This window comes from Rhinopithecus bieti, unplaced genomic scaffold, assembly GCF_001698545.2.
Source record: "Rhinopithecus bieti isolate Rb0 unplaced genomic scaffold, ASM169854v2 scaffold_33652, whole genome shotgun sequence".
In the NCBI taxonomy this organism is placed as follows: domain Eukaryota; kingdom Metazoa; phylum Chordata; class Mammalia; order Primates; family Cercopithecidae; genus Rhinopithecus; species Rhinopithecus bieti.
In genome coordinates, this window is record NW_016814761.1 from 3,707,963 (window position 1) to 3,724,218 (window position 16,256).

General features: G+C 46.4%; 1 pseudogene; it reads left to right on the forward strand.

The window, feature by feature from the left end:
* Positions 1–16,256, forward strand: part of LOC108515252 (40S ribosomal protein S4-like) — a 26,164-nt pseudogene continuing 9,908 nt past the window's right edge.

The window sequence follows — 16,256 nt, forward strand, 5'->3', positions numbered from 1 at the left end:
ATGGGTTATGGTCCCAAGAAGCATCTGAAGTGGTAGTAGCTCAAAGCAATGGATGCTGGGGACACTGACTGGTGTGTTTGCTCCTCATCCATCCACCAGTCCCCACAAGCTGAGAGTGTGTCTACCCCTCATCATTTTTCCTAAGAAACAGAATTAAGTATGCCCTGACCGGAGACGAACTAAAGATTTGGATGCTGCGGCTCATTAAGATTGACGACAAGGTCCAAACTGATAGAACCTACAGTGCTGGATTCACAGATGTCATCATCGACAAGACCAGAGAGAATTTCCGTCTGATCTGTAACATCAGGATCACTTTGCCATCCACCGTATTACAGCTGAGGAGGCCAAGTGCAAATTGTGCAAAGTGAGAAAAATCTTGTGGGTACAAAAGGAATCCCTCATCTGGTGACCGATGATGCTGGTACCATCCACTACCCTGGTCCCCTCATCAAGGTGAATGACACCATTCAAGTTGATTTGGAGACTGGCAAGAGTACTGATGTCATCAAGTTCGACACTGGTAACCTGTGGATGGTGACTGGAGGTGAGAACCCGGGAAGAATTGGTGTGATCACCAATAGAAAGAGGCACCCTGCATCTTTTGATGTGGTTCATGTGAAAGATGCCAACAGCAACAGCTTTGCCACCTGGCTTTCCAGCATTTTTGTTATTGGCAAGGGCAACAAAGCATGGATTTCTCTTTCCCGAGGAAAGGGTATCCACCTCACCACTGCTGAAGAGGCAGACAAGAGACTGGCAGCCTACAAAAAGCAGTGGGTGAAATGGTGTCTAGGTGATATGTTAATAAGATCTTTGTACCCAATTTAAAATAATGCAGCCTAAAAAAATTGGGGTGTATTTGACCAACTGGATCAACTAATAGAATGTTTTTAACTTGCAATTTGAAATAACAAGTAGAGCTTATATTAGCCAAGAATTCGTTATTTATTGAAAATAACAAGTAAAGCTTACATTAGCCAAGAATTTGTTTGGTTACAAGTTATTAAAACGCAACTCAAAGTCAAGACTAAGAGGAGGCCAGTGAGGAGCTCAGGGTGAGAAATGTAGGAAGGTACTCACTGTCAGGCTTGTAAAGATGCCTCCTTCAATTGTGCTCCTCAAGTGCCTCATTTGACTTGCTCTGTTCCCACTTCTGATCCAACTCAAACTAGCTTAAGCCAAAAAGGAAAAATTACAGGCTCAATAGCCGAACTAGAAAAGGCACAGTGATGAAGCTGGCCCAGAGTACACATGGACCCAGGGTTCAAATGCACCCATATTTATTTACTCTTCTCTCCCGCTGCCTCCTCCTGTCTCCCTCCTCATTCTCTCCTCTGCTTTTCTCTGGCAGTTTGCTTCAGTCTCTCCTACCACCATTAGTCTTTCTCCTTACAATTAGTTCATAGTCATATACAGCACCAGGCTAAGCTCTTTGTCTTGCAAGCAGAATAGGGGAAGGCAGAGGACTAGGAGAAAGACTTCCCATTGGCTATCTTGGGCCAGTGTGCATGCCTGGACCAATCACTGTGGTGATAATATATTTGCCCAGTGTTGGACAGAACTCACCCCCATGGTCTAGGGGCTGGCGGCTGAGACCAGAAGACAGGAGGGTCTGATGGGCAGACCAAGACAACTGTTAGTATTTCAAGTCTGAAATACTCTAGCCTTTATTGTTATCTTCCTATTGAAACAATTATTTTTAAATCACACAGTTTGATAATCTGAGGTTTCTTTTAAAATGCAACTATATTTGTTCCGGTAATAAAAATAAGAAAAAAAAAAAGCGACCAGGCGCGGTGGCTCACACCTGTAATCCCAGTACTTTGGGAGGCTGAGGTGGGCTGATCATCTGACGTCAGGAGTTCAGGACCAGCCTTACCAACATGGAGAAACCACGTCTCTACTAAAAATACAAAAATTAGCCAGGCGTGGTGGTGCGTGCCTGTAATCCCAGCTACTTAGGAAGCTGAGACAAGAGGATCACTTGAACCCGGGAGGCGAAGATTGCAGTCATTCAAAATCCCACCACTGCACTCCAGCCTGGGCGACAAAGTGAGACTCTGTCTCAAAAACAAAAAAGAAGAAAAGAAAAAAAAATGCAGCTATTGAATTACAGAATAGATTCCGCTCAGGGGTAGGAAGAGGCAATGGGGAAAGAGATAAATTAGAAAGGAGAAATTAGAACCAGCTCATAGAGGCCCTTGAGTTCATTATTTTAATACATTTGCATTAAATGCCTATTCAGTGCCAGGAATGGTAAAGTTTGGATTCTACTCTGTAAGCAGCAAGGATTGTTTTGGGCAGAGGCATGTCAGAGTAAGAGAAACTGCTCTGAAAAGCCAACAAACCATGGGTGATCCTGGAAGAGAGACAACAAGCCCACCTGCTGGAGAGGTTGTCCCAGGCCCAGAAATCAGCGGGCAGCACTTGCGGAGCACAGCCTCAATGCCCCACCAGCCACAGTGCCCGCTGGGGGATGGTTTCTAGGATCTCGATGCCCACAGGATAGGATCTGCCACCTTTCAAGTAGCCACAGGTTGGTCCCTAAGACCCTTGAGCCTCCATTTTCCTCATCTGCTCACTGTTTACCAAGAACACGTACATTGAGAAAACGTTGTGTCAAAAGACAACTAATATTTATCAAATGCTTATTCTGTGCTAAATCCTTTGCATGCATCATCTGATCAAATCTTTGTGATAACCTGTGCAGAGACAGCTAATTTTGCCCCATATTTGTTCTATCCATTGTTACTTGGTTTAAAAAAAAAAAAAAATCTCTACTCTTTGGCTGGGCACTTAAAACTGCATTTCTCAGCCCTCCTTGCAGAGGTATAACCGTGTGACTAAGTTCTGGCCAAGGGAAAAGAAAGGAAAGTGTCACATCAAACTTCTAGGGAATGTTTTTTGTTCTGTTTTGTTTTGTTTTTTGAGATGGAATTTCACTCTTGTTACCCAGGCTGAAGTGCAATGGCGCAATCTCAGCTCACTGCAACCTCCACCTCCCGGGTTCAAATGATTCTCCTGCCTCAGCCTCCCAAGTAGCTGGGATTGCAGCCATGCGCAACCGCACCCAGCTAATTTTGTATTTTTAGTAGAGATGGGATTTCTCCATGTTGGTCAGGCTGGTCTCAAACTCCTGACTCAGGTGATCCACTTGCCTCAGCCTCCCAAAGTACTGGGATTACAGGCATGAGCCACCGTGCTGGCCTTCTAGGGAATGTTCTTAAAGGGAAAGAGGCACATTCTTTCTTTCTCTCTGTTGACTGGCATGTAGTCAAGACAGCTGGAGCTCCAGCATCCATCTTTGACCATGAGGTAGTGGCTAGGTATTGAGGATGACAAAGCAAGAAGATAAAAGACACTTGGGTCCCCAGTGGCTGTAAAGCCACCCTGGACTTCTCAAATTTATTATAGCAAAGTGAACCTTTGTCTTTTTTGAGCCACTGTTGTTTGGTTTTTTTGTTACTCCCAACCAAACCTAATCCTAACTGCTATTCGTAACTCCCTTGCACTGGCTGTCCCTACCCGCTTCCCTGCTTTCATTTTTCTCCAGAGCACTTATTACCAGCTAATGTATTACCTTTGAGTAATTTGCACGTTTACCATTGGTCTCCTCCAATAGAATGTAAGCTCACAAGGGCAGGAATTTTGTGCGGTTTGTCCACTTTCACATTTCCACCTTTTCCATAGTTCTTGAACACAGTAGACACTCAGCACATATGTGTTGAATTGATTAATTGAAGGATAATTAATGCTAAAGGTAAGTAATCTTACGATCTTATAGATGAGGATGCTGAGGCTCAGAGAGGGACACAAATTAGAAAGGGATGGCTCCTGGAAAGTCACCAAGGCAATCTGGCTGCAGAATGCATGCTCCTCAATACTAACTCAACTGCCAACGAATGCACAGAAGTCCCTCAAAAGCCTTCTAGCTGAAACCATACACTGTCTTTAATGGGGAAAGCTACACTTCTTCAGGGAGGAAATGTGAGCAGAAGTCCAAGGCCAAGAAGATTCTCTGAGGACTCAGGCTTAGTTACTAATGAATATTGGGAGTAAAAACGGGAAATCTCAAATATCCTTGATTCTAGGACACCATTGATTATAAGACACACCACCAATTTAACTGGGGATAGGAAAAGAAACACTTCATTAAATATACACATCAGTCACGAGAAACATTCTGATTTCAGAAACATTATAATGGAGAGAATCTGCATCTTCAATTGAAGCGATGGGGTAATCAAAGATGCCTCCGGGAAACTTGTTAGAGGACTTTTCTTAAATCTTCCTGGAAGGAATACAGTTTGACCAATCTTTTCTGTAAGAGAACCTAAAACAAGGCTAAATTCTTTGATTTCCACCCAACACCCACATCTCTGCTACAGTTAATCACTCCCTTCCTTCCCGTGCACGCCTCTTTCAGTGAAGCTGTTGAGTAATGAATGTGTTATTATCTCTTCTGTAATACAGGGCTGGAGAGTGAGAATCACATCCTTAATCATGCCCTGTTTGCTTCCAAGTCTCCAGCACAGAGCTAGATATGTAGTAGGCACTTAATGAATATTTACTAAGAGAAGGCACGAATGAATCAACGAGCAAATACATAGGAGAATGGATGAATGGTGATGCCCGCACCTGTCAGATTCTCAGTGCACAGGGGATGTGTGTGTGTGTGTATCTGTTATCATGTGTGTTCCTGGTAGAATCCAAGAATGTCTCCAGGGATTTGAGCAGCATCAAAGGAGGCAAGAGCAGAAGAGAGACCTCCTTCCAAATAATTGGGGAAAGGCATTGATTATGTGACTTTGTAGAAGAGAGCTGCTTTCACAGTGGGAGTCGGAGAGGGGTCCAGCCTCTAACTCCACTAACCAAAAACCTCAGTGTCTCATCAATTCTAGAAGGAAACCTGGTGTTAACCTCACCTCCCCACTGCCCAACTCACAGGCAGGAGAAAGGCGAGGCACATTTTCTCCCCAAAATATGCAGAATGGCGGTTGCCATGAGCACTGGGATCCGCATGTTACTTGCCATCCATTTTTTTAGAAGTCTGGTTGCTATGGTAACAAATACCATTTTCCAGACTAAAGATAAATCTCTGGTTCAAATCTGAGGGCGATGACGCTCTTTCTAGACATCTCCTGGAGTGGCAGGGTGGGACCACGCCTGTCACCTCAGGGCTCAGTAAACACGGAGGAATTCAATGGAATTGCACTGAAGCAGCCTATGAAAAATATCTGATGGAAGAGGAGTGGGGCTCCCATTTCAGCCTGCCCGGGTTGAGGGGCTGCCCAGTGCCCTCCTCCAAACCACCCCAGGCATTGTTGATACTGCCCATCACATAGGGAGCAAGTGCTTTCAAAGACCAGCAGTGTTGCTGGTTGGCACATACACCAAGAGCGGGCAGACACAGCCACAGCTAAAAAGCCAGATGTTCTTTCAAAAATAGATATTTATTGAGCACTTGCTATTAGCTATGCATTGTCCTAAGCACTGTGAATACAGATACAAATCATCCCCGAGGAGTCTACAACCTGCCCTTGAGAACACAGATGAGGCCAGGAGCGGTGGCTCATACCTGTAATTCCAGCACTTTGGGAGGTTGAGATGGGAGAACTGGTTGAGCCCAAGATTTTGAGACAAGCCTGGGCAACATAGTGAGAGCCCTTTTTTTTTTTCAAAGATGGTAGATGGTAAACAAAGAAGTATACTGTCGTTTATCAGCAGGTGTTACAGGCCGAGTAGTGAAACCCCCAAAGATGTCCACTTCTCAATCCCTGTTAATTATGTCAATACATTACCTTATGTAGCAAAAGGGATTGTGCAGATGTGATTAAGCTAAGGATCTTGACATCAGATTGTCCTGGATTCTCTGAGTGGGCCCAAGGTAATTGCAAGAGTCCTTATAAGGAGGAGGAAGAAGCTGGGTGTGGTGGCGCATGTCTATAATCCCAGTTACTCAGGAGATTGAGGCAGGAGTTGGATCGTTCGAGGCCAGGAGTTCGAGTTCAGTCTGGGTAACAAAGCAAGACTTCATTGCTATCCCTCTATCTCTCCATCCATCTATTTATTCAAGACAGGGTCTCACTCTGTCACACAGGCTGGAGAGCAGTGGCACAATCACAGCTCACTGCAGCCTCAAACTCCTGGGCTCCAGTGATCCTCCTGCCTCAGCCTCCCAAAATGCTGGGATTACAGTGTGAGCTACCTTGGCCTGAGACCCTATCTCTAAAAAGAGAGGCTAGAACTCAGAGAGAAAAGATGCTAAGCTGCTGGTTCTGAAGACAGAGGAAGAAACCATGAGCCCAGGAATGCAGGTGGCCTCTAGAAGCTGGTAAAGGCAGCTAGGGGAGAAACAGATTCTCCCTTAGAGCCTCCAGAAGGAACATAGCTGGCTGAGCACAGTGGCTCACACCTGTAATCCCAACACTTTGGCAAGCCGAGGCAGGAGGGTTGTTTGAGGCCAGGAGTTTGAGACCAGCCCAGGCAACATAGTGAGATACCATCTCTTAAACAAAAACAGACAAACAAAACTTAGCCAAGCATGGTGATACATGCCTGTAGTTCCAGCTACTCAGGAGGCTGAGGCAGGAGGATCACTTGAGCCCGGAAGTCCAAGGCTGCAGTGAGCTAAGATCATGCCACTGCATTCCAATCTGGGTTACAGAGCAAGACCCTGTCACTAAAAAATAAGAATAAATTAGAAGGCCATGGCTCACACCTGTAATCCCAGCACTCTGGGAGGCCAAGGCGGGTGGATCACCTGCAGTCAGGAGTTCGAGACCAGCCTGGCCAACATGATGAAACCCCCATCTCTACTAAAATACAAAATTAGCCAGGTATGATGGTACATGCCTGTAATCCCAGCTACTCTGGAGGCTGAGGCAGGAGAATTGCTTGAACCCAGGAGGCAGAGGCTGCAGTGGGCCGAGATCATGCCACTGCACTCCAGCCTGGGCAACAGAGACTCCATCTCAAATAAATAAATAAATATATAAATATATAAATAAATAAATAAAAGGAACACAGCCTTGTGGCCCTGTTTTAGACGTCTGATTCCAGAACTGTGAGGTAATAAACTGTGTTGTTTTAAACCACCGTTTGTGGCATTTGTTACAGGAACAATGGGAAACTAACACAGATGGTGAGGAGTGCTAGTAAAGACTACAGCAGAGATGCGAGCAGAGTGAGCTGAGGCAGAAGTGGGGAGGTGGGAGCTGGAAATGGTGTGACCGGCATGCTGCTCAGAGAAGGTGGCATTTGGGCCCAGATGTGAAGGGAGTAGTGAGGGAGCCCTCTGGGTGCCTGAAGAATATCCCTGGCCAAGGGAACAGCCCATATGAAGACTCCCAGGTGAGAGTGCCTGGCCTGTTGGGGTTAACAGCAAGGAAGTCAAAGTGGGGCAACGCTCTGAGGGGTGGACTAGGGGATGAGGTCAGAGAGGCCACGGGGATGGCTGAGACAAGGCCTAGTTGGCCATGGGGAGCCATGAAGGATTTGGGGTAGGGGAGGGACATGATGAGACTCACTTTTTTTTTTTGTGAGACGGAGTCTCGCTCTGTCACCCAGGCTGGAGTGCAGTGGCTCAATCTCGGCTCAGTGCAAGCTCTGCCTCCTGGGTTCACACCATTCTCCTGCCTCAGCCTCCCAAGTAGCTGGGACTACAGGTGCCCGCCACCACGCCTGGCTAATTTTTTTGTATTTTTAGTAGAGATGGGGTTTCACCACGTTAGCCAGACTGGTCTCAATCTCCTGACCTCGTGATCCACCCACCTCGGCCTCCCAAAGTGCTGGGATTACAAGTGTGAGCCACGGCGCCCGGCCAATGAGACTCACTCTGTAAGGATCTCTGTAAGGATCTAGCTTAAAGTGTTTGATTAGCACTCTTTGGATACAAGATAGAGTCTTGCAATCCTAAAAGGGCCCCTCTGCTGAGAAGAGATTGTACAAGATCCTGGGAAGAGACATGGAGGACAGTGAGGGGGACCGGTCAGAGTGGTGGGAAAAACTATAGGGAAAGGACACAAACCTTCTGAAAGATCAGAAGGTTCTGCAGAACCCTGGGGAAGAATAGCTGAAGGCAGCTGTTCTATAACCCTGAAGCAGAGGGCAAGGAGTAGGTACACGGGAGTGTGGGAGAATTTATCTTAAACAGGCTTGTTTACTTATGTTGACCAGGAACTGACCTTTGATGATCTGTGCGCGTGAGGTTCCCTGAAAGGGGAACAATAAATCTTAATTACCTACAGGTTGTGTTTGCTCCAGGTTTTCGGCATTGTGCCCGCACTGAATAAAAGAAAGCAGCTTCATCCTCTTGGGGCTGCTCTCTGGCCATGAGAGCCAGGCAGTCCCTGAGCTGCTCTCATGCCGCAAGCCTGTATCTGAGTACTCATTTTATCCGTCAGCTAGGGTCTGCGGTACAGACCCAGCAGGGTAGGCAGGAGGTTACTGCGCTGATCCAGATAATAGATGATGGTAGCTTGGACTGGGGTAGGAGCAGCAGACATGATGAGAGCGAGTCAGATCCTGGGTGTAGCTGAAGATAGAGCTGACATGAATTGCCCGGACTGGTTAAAGGGTATGAAGGAAAGAGAAGAGCTGAGATTGATGCCAAAGTTCTTGACCTGAGCAACCATGGCTGACATTGCCATCATTGGTTTATGTCATTTTATTTATTGATTGAGTGAGATAGGGTCTTGCTCTGTCACCCAGGCTGGAGTGCAGTGGCGCGATCATAGCTCATTGTAGCCTCAAACTCCTGGGTTCAAGTAATCCTCCTGCTTCGGCCCCCCAAAGTGCTGGGATTGTAGGCATGAGCCACTGCACCTGGCTGGTTTATGTCACTTTCACTTTGAGTGTATTTACCTCCAAGTGGAGGGCAGAAAAGAGTCTGGAACTGAGAGAGTCCCGACTACAGATATAACTTGGAGGTCATTAGCTTATAAAACAGTGTTTTATGCCAAGAGCCTGATGCACTCACCAGGGGAGCATGAGGCACTCCAGCATCTCAAGGTCAAGGAGATAAGAAATCAGCAAAGGAGCTTGAGATGGAGCTGCCACTAAATAAGAAGGAAACCAAGACAGGAGGTAAATAAAACATATTCAGGAGGAAGCAGTGATCAGCTGTATCAAATGCTGCTGAGAGCTCAGTAGGGGAATCGACCGCTGGATTTAGCAGTGTGGCGATTGTCAGTGACCTTCAGAAGCACTGTGGAAGACAAGGCCAGATAGGAGTGGATCCAAGAGAGAAGGAACTGGACCAACAGGCAGCATTTTTTTCAAGTTGTGCTGTAAAGAAAGACCGAGAAATAGGGCAGTGGCTGGAGAGGAGATGTAAGAACAACAGAGAGGCTTATTTACATTTTTTTTTTTTTAGGTCTGTTTTGTATAATGGAAGAAATGATAAAACGTTTGTATGCTGATGGAAAATAGTCCAAAAGAGAGGCAAGGGGGTAATTGATAACATAGGAAAACGCAAGGGCTGGCTGGACTGGCCTCCCTGGAGGCAGTGAGCAGGGATAGGCCCAGGCGTCAGGGGAGGGGCTGCCTTCAGGCTGGCGTTCAGCTGTTTAGCCACAGGACGGAGGGAAGGCCGTGCCTGAGCACAGATGCAGGTGGGCGCTGATGAGTGTGGGGAAATTCTCTTCCAATTGCTCCAATTTTCTCTAGGAAGTAGGAATCAAGATTCAGCTGAGAATAAGAACAGGGAAGGAAATGTGGGGGCTTCGAGAGAGGAGGAGGTGTGAAATTAGCGTCTAGAAGCGAAGGAGTGTAAACGGATGAGGGAAATATAGTAGAATTGCCTGGCAGTCCTGGGAGTTTACTGGAGACGATTGAGGAAGATTCTCTTTCTCCACCGTGCTTAGCTGCTTGGGTGCTTAGCATGTTGGGTGCTTAGCTGCTTGCGTGCAGGCTTGGAGTAGGTGGACACTTGTTTTCAACGAGATTTGGGCTTTTGCTGAGGCCAGTACAATAAACAGAAGGGAAAAATAATGGCCCCTCAAAGATGTCCACCTTCTAATTCCTGGAATTTGAATATGTCAGGCGACATAGCAAAAGGAAATGAGAATGAAGTTTGCAGATGGATTAAAGTAGCTGATCAAGCCAGGTGCAGCAGTGCACACCTGTAGTACCAGCTACTTGGGAGGCTGAGGCAGGAGGATTGCTTGAGACCAGCCTGGACAACATCATGAGACCCCGATCTTAAAATATTCTTTTTAAAGTAGCTAATCAGTTGACCACGAGATGGGGAGATTGGGCCCGGTATCATCACAGGAGTCCTCAGAAGAGGAAAAAAAGGTAGAAAAGAGAGAAGCAGAAAGATGGCATGGTGAGAAAGATACAGCCAATGCTATGGACTTTGAAGGTGGAAGAAGCAGCAATGAGTCCAGGAACACAGATGGCCTGTAGGAAGTGGAAGAGGCAAGGAGATTTATCCTTCCTAGAGCTTCCAGTGGGAACCCAGCCCTGCCGACAGCTTAATGTTAGCCCAGTGAAACCCACTTTGGACTTCTGACCTCCAGAACGGTAAGATAATGTATTTGTGTTGTCTTAAGCCATTAGGTTTGCAGTAATTTCTTACAGCAGCAACAGAGAACAAATACAGGGATACACAAGGAAGCAATGAGACTTAAGCTGAGTAAGGAGGGAAATGAACTATGAGAAGGAAAAGGTAGAAAAGTTAGTGAATTGGAGGCCCAGGTAAGGGGGTCAAAGAACTGGAGATATGAGGTACTACATTCTTGTACTGGGGGATGCTGTAAACTAATGTTGTGAAGGGGCTGCAGTTGTTGATAATGGCAGGGTCAAGAGTGTGACAATGGGGCCGGGTGCAGTGGCTTATGCCTGTAATCCCAGCACTTTGAGAGGCTAACGCAGGTGGATCACCTGAGGTCAGGAGTTCGGGACCAGCCTGGCCAACATGGTGAAACCCCATCTCTACTAAAAATGCAAATATTAGCCAGGCATGGTGGTACACGCCCGTAATCCCAGCTACTCGGGAGGCCGAGGCACAATAATTGCTTGAACTGGGAGGCAGAGGTTGCAGTGAGCCACGATCATACCACTGCACTCCAGCCTGGGCAACACAGTCAGACTCTGTCTCCAAAAATACAAAAATAAAAAATAATAATTTGTTTAATGTATATGTTCCACTGATATGGATTCCACTCCCAAACAAGACTGTAAGCTCCAGGAGGGCAGGAACATTTCCCTTGTTCTCCTGCCTACCCACCTGCCTCGCACAACGCCTGGCAGGTAAGTGTTCAGAAATTACTTGTTGAATGACTGCTGGGGTGAATGAATAGCATTTGTATGTGGTTAGATTTGGGGCTCAAGTGGAAGGATTTGTGTTAATACCAGTTTCAGTACAAGATGTAGCCAACCTTGGCAGGGCATAGTGGCTCATGCCTATAATCCTAGTACTTTGGAAGGCTGAGGCAGGATTACTTGAGTCCAGGATTTCAAAACCAGCCTGGGCAACATAGTAGGGCCTCATGTTTACAAAAGATAAACAAAGTGTAGTGGCATACACCTGAGGTGGGAGGATCACTTGAGCCCAGGAGGTCGAGGCTGCAGTGAGCAGAGATCATGCCACTGCACTCCAGCCTAGGCAACAGAGCAAGATCCTGTCTCAAAAAAAAAAAAGAAAGAAAGATGTAGCCAACCTCAAAATCCCCTTCTCTGGCCCTGTCTTCAATCCGTCTGTTCTGGCTCAGAGCCTGGTGAGCTGCAGGTGTCTCCTCATCTGCATTCCTGAGATCCAGCTGTATCCAAATACTGGCCTTTTTTTGGACTGTTCTGTTGTTTGTTATGCAAACATGATTCTGCTTTGAACTGGACTGTAATTTGATGGATGCGCCAAGAGCTTATCTCATGGGTACAGGTGCACTGCAGGTAACATTTGGATCCATCAGCTTTGCTCACTTCTTGCATCCATCCCATTCAGTACCTGAGCATCTGATTATAGACTAATGCTATTCTGAGGGCTCCTTTATGATTAAAATCCTTCAGAATGGTGACTTTTGTCACATTCCTCTTTTTCCTTATTCTCTTAGTCACAAATACACATGCACAATTTTGCCAAAGATTTTGAGCATGCCATACAGATTTTAGTTATTGCTCTGCCACTTATTAGCTGTGTGACCTTGGGCAAATTATTGAACCTCTGAGCCTCAGTTCCCTCATCTGTCATATGAGGTTATAATAGTTCCTATCCTGCAAAAGTAACTGTGAAGATTGGCTATGATAAAGGAAACTGGTTTTGCATAATGCCTAAGTATTTACTAAGCTTTAAGTAAATATTGGTTTTGTTATAATAGAAATGAATATAGCTTCAAAGTCAATTACATCTTTAAACAGGTCTGCAGCAGAATTTAGGATATCCATGAGCATTCTAGAGCAAACAGACTCTTCTGAAGAATATGCATGCACATTTAGCACCAAAAGGTGTGCACACACGCATACACACACACATGGTCAATCACAGTTCATTTCTACTTATCACTTACATAATCATTTACAACCACCTAGATATTAAGAAAATTGTACTTCAAGAGCATTGAAAACCCTGCCAACACCTCTCTAAATGAAACAGTTCCCAGCCTTCGAATGAGGCATTGTACCAATCTCTATCAAGCAACCCAAGGTCACAAAGTGAGTCACTGTTGGAAGTGAACATTTCTAAAAAGTAATAAAAGTGTATGTGCTGTCCTTTAAGTATAACACTAACCTGCTGTCAGTGAGGCGTTTGCTCTAAGCCAGGGGTGTCCAATCTTTTGGCTTCCCTGGGCCATTCTGGAAGAACTGTCTTGGGCCACCAGTAAAATACACCAACACTAATGATAGATGAAGAGCTAAAAAATTTTAAAATGGCCAAAAAATTCATGTTTTAAGAAAGTATGCATTTGTGCTAGGCCGCATTCATAGCCATCCTGGGCCGCATGCGGCCTCGGGCCGTGGCTTGGACAAGCTTGCTCTAAGCTGTTTTCTTGCAGTGGAGGTGATGACAACAGAGGGGAGCTGGCAGAAGCAGGTCACATTCAGCTATTCAACCAACATCTTTTGAGTATCTACTGTGTTCCAGATGCTGTCCAGGCCACTGTGGAGTTGGCAGTGTTTAAGATAGATGCATTCCCTGCCCTCTACGTGTTAGAGTCTTGGGAGCAGAGAGAGAGAGGTACCAAATAAATGATTACACAAATAGTTAACTGATTATAATTCTGATAGATGCTTTGCAGGGTTTATGTTGAGGCACAGGACCCATGGAAGTCAGGAGGGGTCAGGAAACTTTCCCTAGAGCAGTGACACTTAATCATCGGCTTGAAAGATGAATAGAAGAAGAGATGGGGAGAAGGAAGGATGGGGACAAGGGGGAACAGCATCTGGAAAGTACCCAAGACAACAAGGTACTCAGGGATTACAGAAACTGGAAGGAAGCCAGCATAGCATGGCTTGGGCAGAGAGATGTTGTTGGAAAGGAGCTCACAAGGAAACTAGGGAGAGGGCAACCTTGCAGAGTTTTGGGGGCCAGTGTGACAGATTAGGATGGTATTTATCTTCTGCTGAGAGATAAACTGTCCCAAAGCTTAGCAACTTAATGACACTCATGTATCATCTCACAGTTCCTATAGGTTAGGAAGTCAGAAGCAACTTAGCTGTAGGCCCTGGCTCAGTGTCTCTCAGGAGGCTGCAGTCTACACACGAGCTGGGGCTGTGGTCATTTGAAGGTTGAACTGGGGCTAGAGGGTCCGCTTCCAAGATGCTCACTCACAGGGATGCTGACTTGGTGCTACCTGTTGGCAGGAGGCCTCAATTCCTTGCAATGTGGACGTCTCCATAGGATGGCCTGAGTATCCTCATGACATGGCCACTGGTTTCTGCCATAGCAAGTAATCCAAGAGCAAACAAAGCAGAAGCTACAGCATCCTTCAGAAATCACACAGTGACACTTCCACGATGTCTTATGCATTACTTAGTCAGCCCCATTCATTGTGGGAGGAGAATACACAGAGGCACGAACACCAGGAAGTGAGAATCACTGGGTGCCATCTTGTAGTCTGACCACAACAGCAATGTCTTCCATATCTCTTACGTGCCCCCCACCCCAGTGTCTAGTGTTGAACTCAGCACCCACTTAAAATGATTCCTGGTCAAGTTTGGTGGCTCATGCCTGTAATCCCAGCACTTTGGGAGGCTGAGGTGGGAGGACTGCTTGAGGCCAGGAGTTTGAGACCAGCCTGGACAACATGGCAAGACCCTGTCTCCAAAAAATACACACAAAAAATTAGCCAGGCGTGATGGTATAACCTAGAATCCCAGGAACTCAGGAGACTGAGGTGGAAAGAAATCCTGAGCCCAGGGACCTCAAGGCTGAGGTGAGCCATGATCGAGCCACTGCACTCCAGCCTGGATGACAGAGTGAGACCCTGTTTCCAAAAAAAAAAAAAGATTCTTAAGATGGTAGGTTGAATTTACAAACCGCAAGGGACTATGGCAATTAGTTCAATTTCCCCTTTCATTTGTCAGGAAAAAAAACTGAGTGAATACACAAATATGAACAAATTTATCAACTGATAGGCATTGTTTGGGAAGAACACAAAGCGTGTTTGCGTGTTTTTCCTCTGCTCTCGCACCACTGCAACAGCAGTCATCAACACAGAAGACTTCTCTGACCAAACGTGGGCAGGTTTTCCACCATACACCAAGCAGCGGACACAAACTGAGTGTTCAATTAAATTCTGACACTACCGGATTCCACAGGTAGATAGAATCAGATCCCACAGGTTGAGGGCTCAGTCCCCAAGACAGGCCTCCCCCTCCCCACTGCAGATCCCAGCTGCAATTCTGGGTCTCCAGAACTTTTGACCAGGATTCCCACAACCCCCACTTTGGGTTCAGTTAATTTGCTGGCACAGCTCACAGAATTCAGGGAAGCACTTACCATGTACTGACTTACTATAAAGGATGTTACAAGGAGACAGATGAAGAGATGCATAGGGTGAGGAGCATGGATGCATAGGGAAGGGACACGAAGCTTCCATGCCTCTCCTGGACGCACCACCCTCCAGGAACCTCCATGTGTTCAGCTATCCAGAAGCTCCTGAACCTGGTCCTCTTGGGTTTTTTTATTTTTGTTGTTTTTTGAGATAGAGACTTTCTCTGTCACCCAGGCTGAAGTGCAGTGGTGCGATCTCAGCTCACTGCAACCTCTGCCTCCTGGGTTCAAGCAATTCTCCTGTCTCAGCCTCCCAACTAGCTGGAACTACAGGTGTACGCCACCATGCCCAGCTAATTTTTGTATTTTCAGTAGAGACAGGGTTTTACCATGTTGGTCAGACTAGTCTCAAATTCCCAACCTCAAGCGGGAGGTTCAGCCTCCCAAAGTGCTGGGATTATAGGCGCGAGCCACCACGCCCGGCCAAGCCCTTGTCCTTTAAAGAGAGGGGCTAGTCAGCTTGCTGCAACCTCTGCCTCCTGGGTTCAAGCGATTCTCCTTCTTCAACCTCCCAGGTTACAGGAGGCTGCCACCATGCCTGGCTAATTTTTGTATTTTTAGTAGAGACAGAGTTTTACCATGTTGGCCAGGCTGGTCTTGAACTCCTGACCTCAAGTGATCTGCCTCTTGGGTTTTTATGACAACGTTGTCAAAATGTGATTGGCCTCCAGGGTATGGGGTGGGACCCTCTCTGGAATGAGAGTCTTTAGAAAAGTGGGTGGGAAAAGCAGAGTCCTGCCTTGGAGCAGGTGAAAGGAGGGTGGAAGAAGGTCTTTGAGGTTCTGTTTCCTGAGCCCTGCCCCTGAGGCCTAAAGCACCCAACATTATGACAAAAGACTGTAACAAGGGTTATAGCATCATGAGCCAGGAACCATGAGGACCTGAGGGAAAACCTGCATCTATCCTAACACTACAACATGGAGGTACTTTTACGTTTCCAGAAGCAAGTGATAATGCAATCAAGTATTTATAAGTAGGATACATGAATCCTGAGCACAATATGAACCACCAGAAAACTACCAAGGAGAACCTTCTCATTAGACGTGGAAAATTGAGATGAATTCCCCATCTCTTCCCCAAGCCTCACTAAAACAGGAAGGAACGACAGTGACCTAAGTGACAAGAAACAAATGAGAGGTGGCAGCAGCTGAGAGGTGGCGGCAACACTTTGGAGGATGAAAGACAAGGGGCAAAAGCTCATCAGAGGGGAGAAGACTGCAACCCAACGAGAACCAGCCCAGCCGCATTGTGCAGAGGA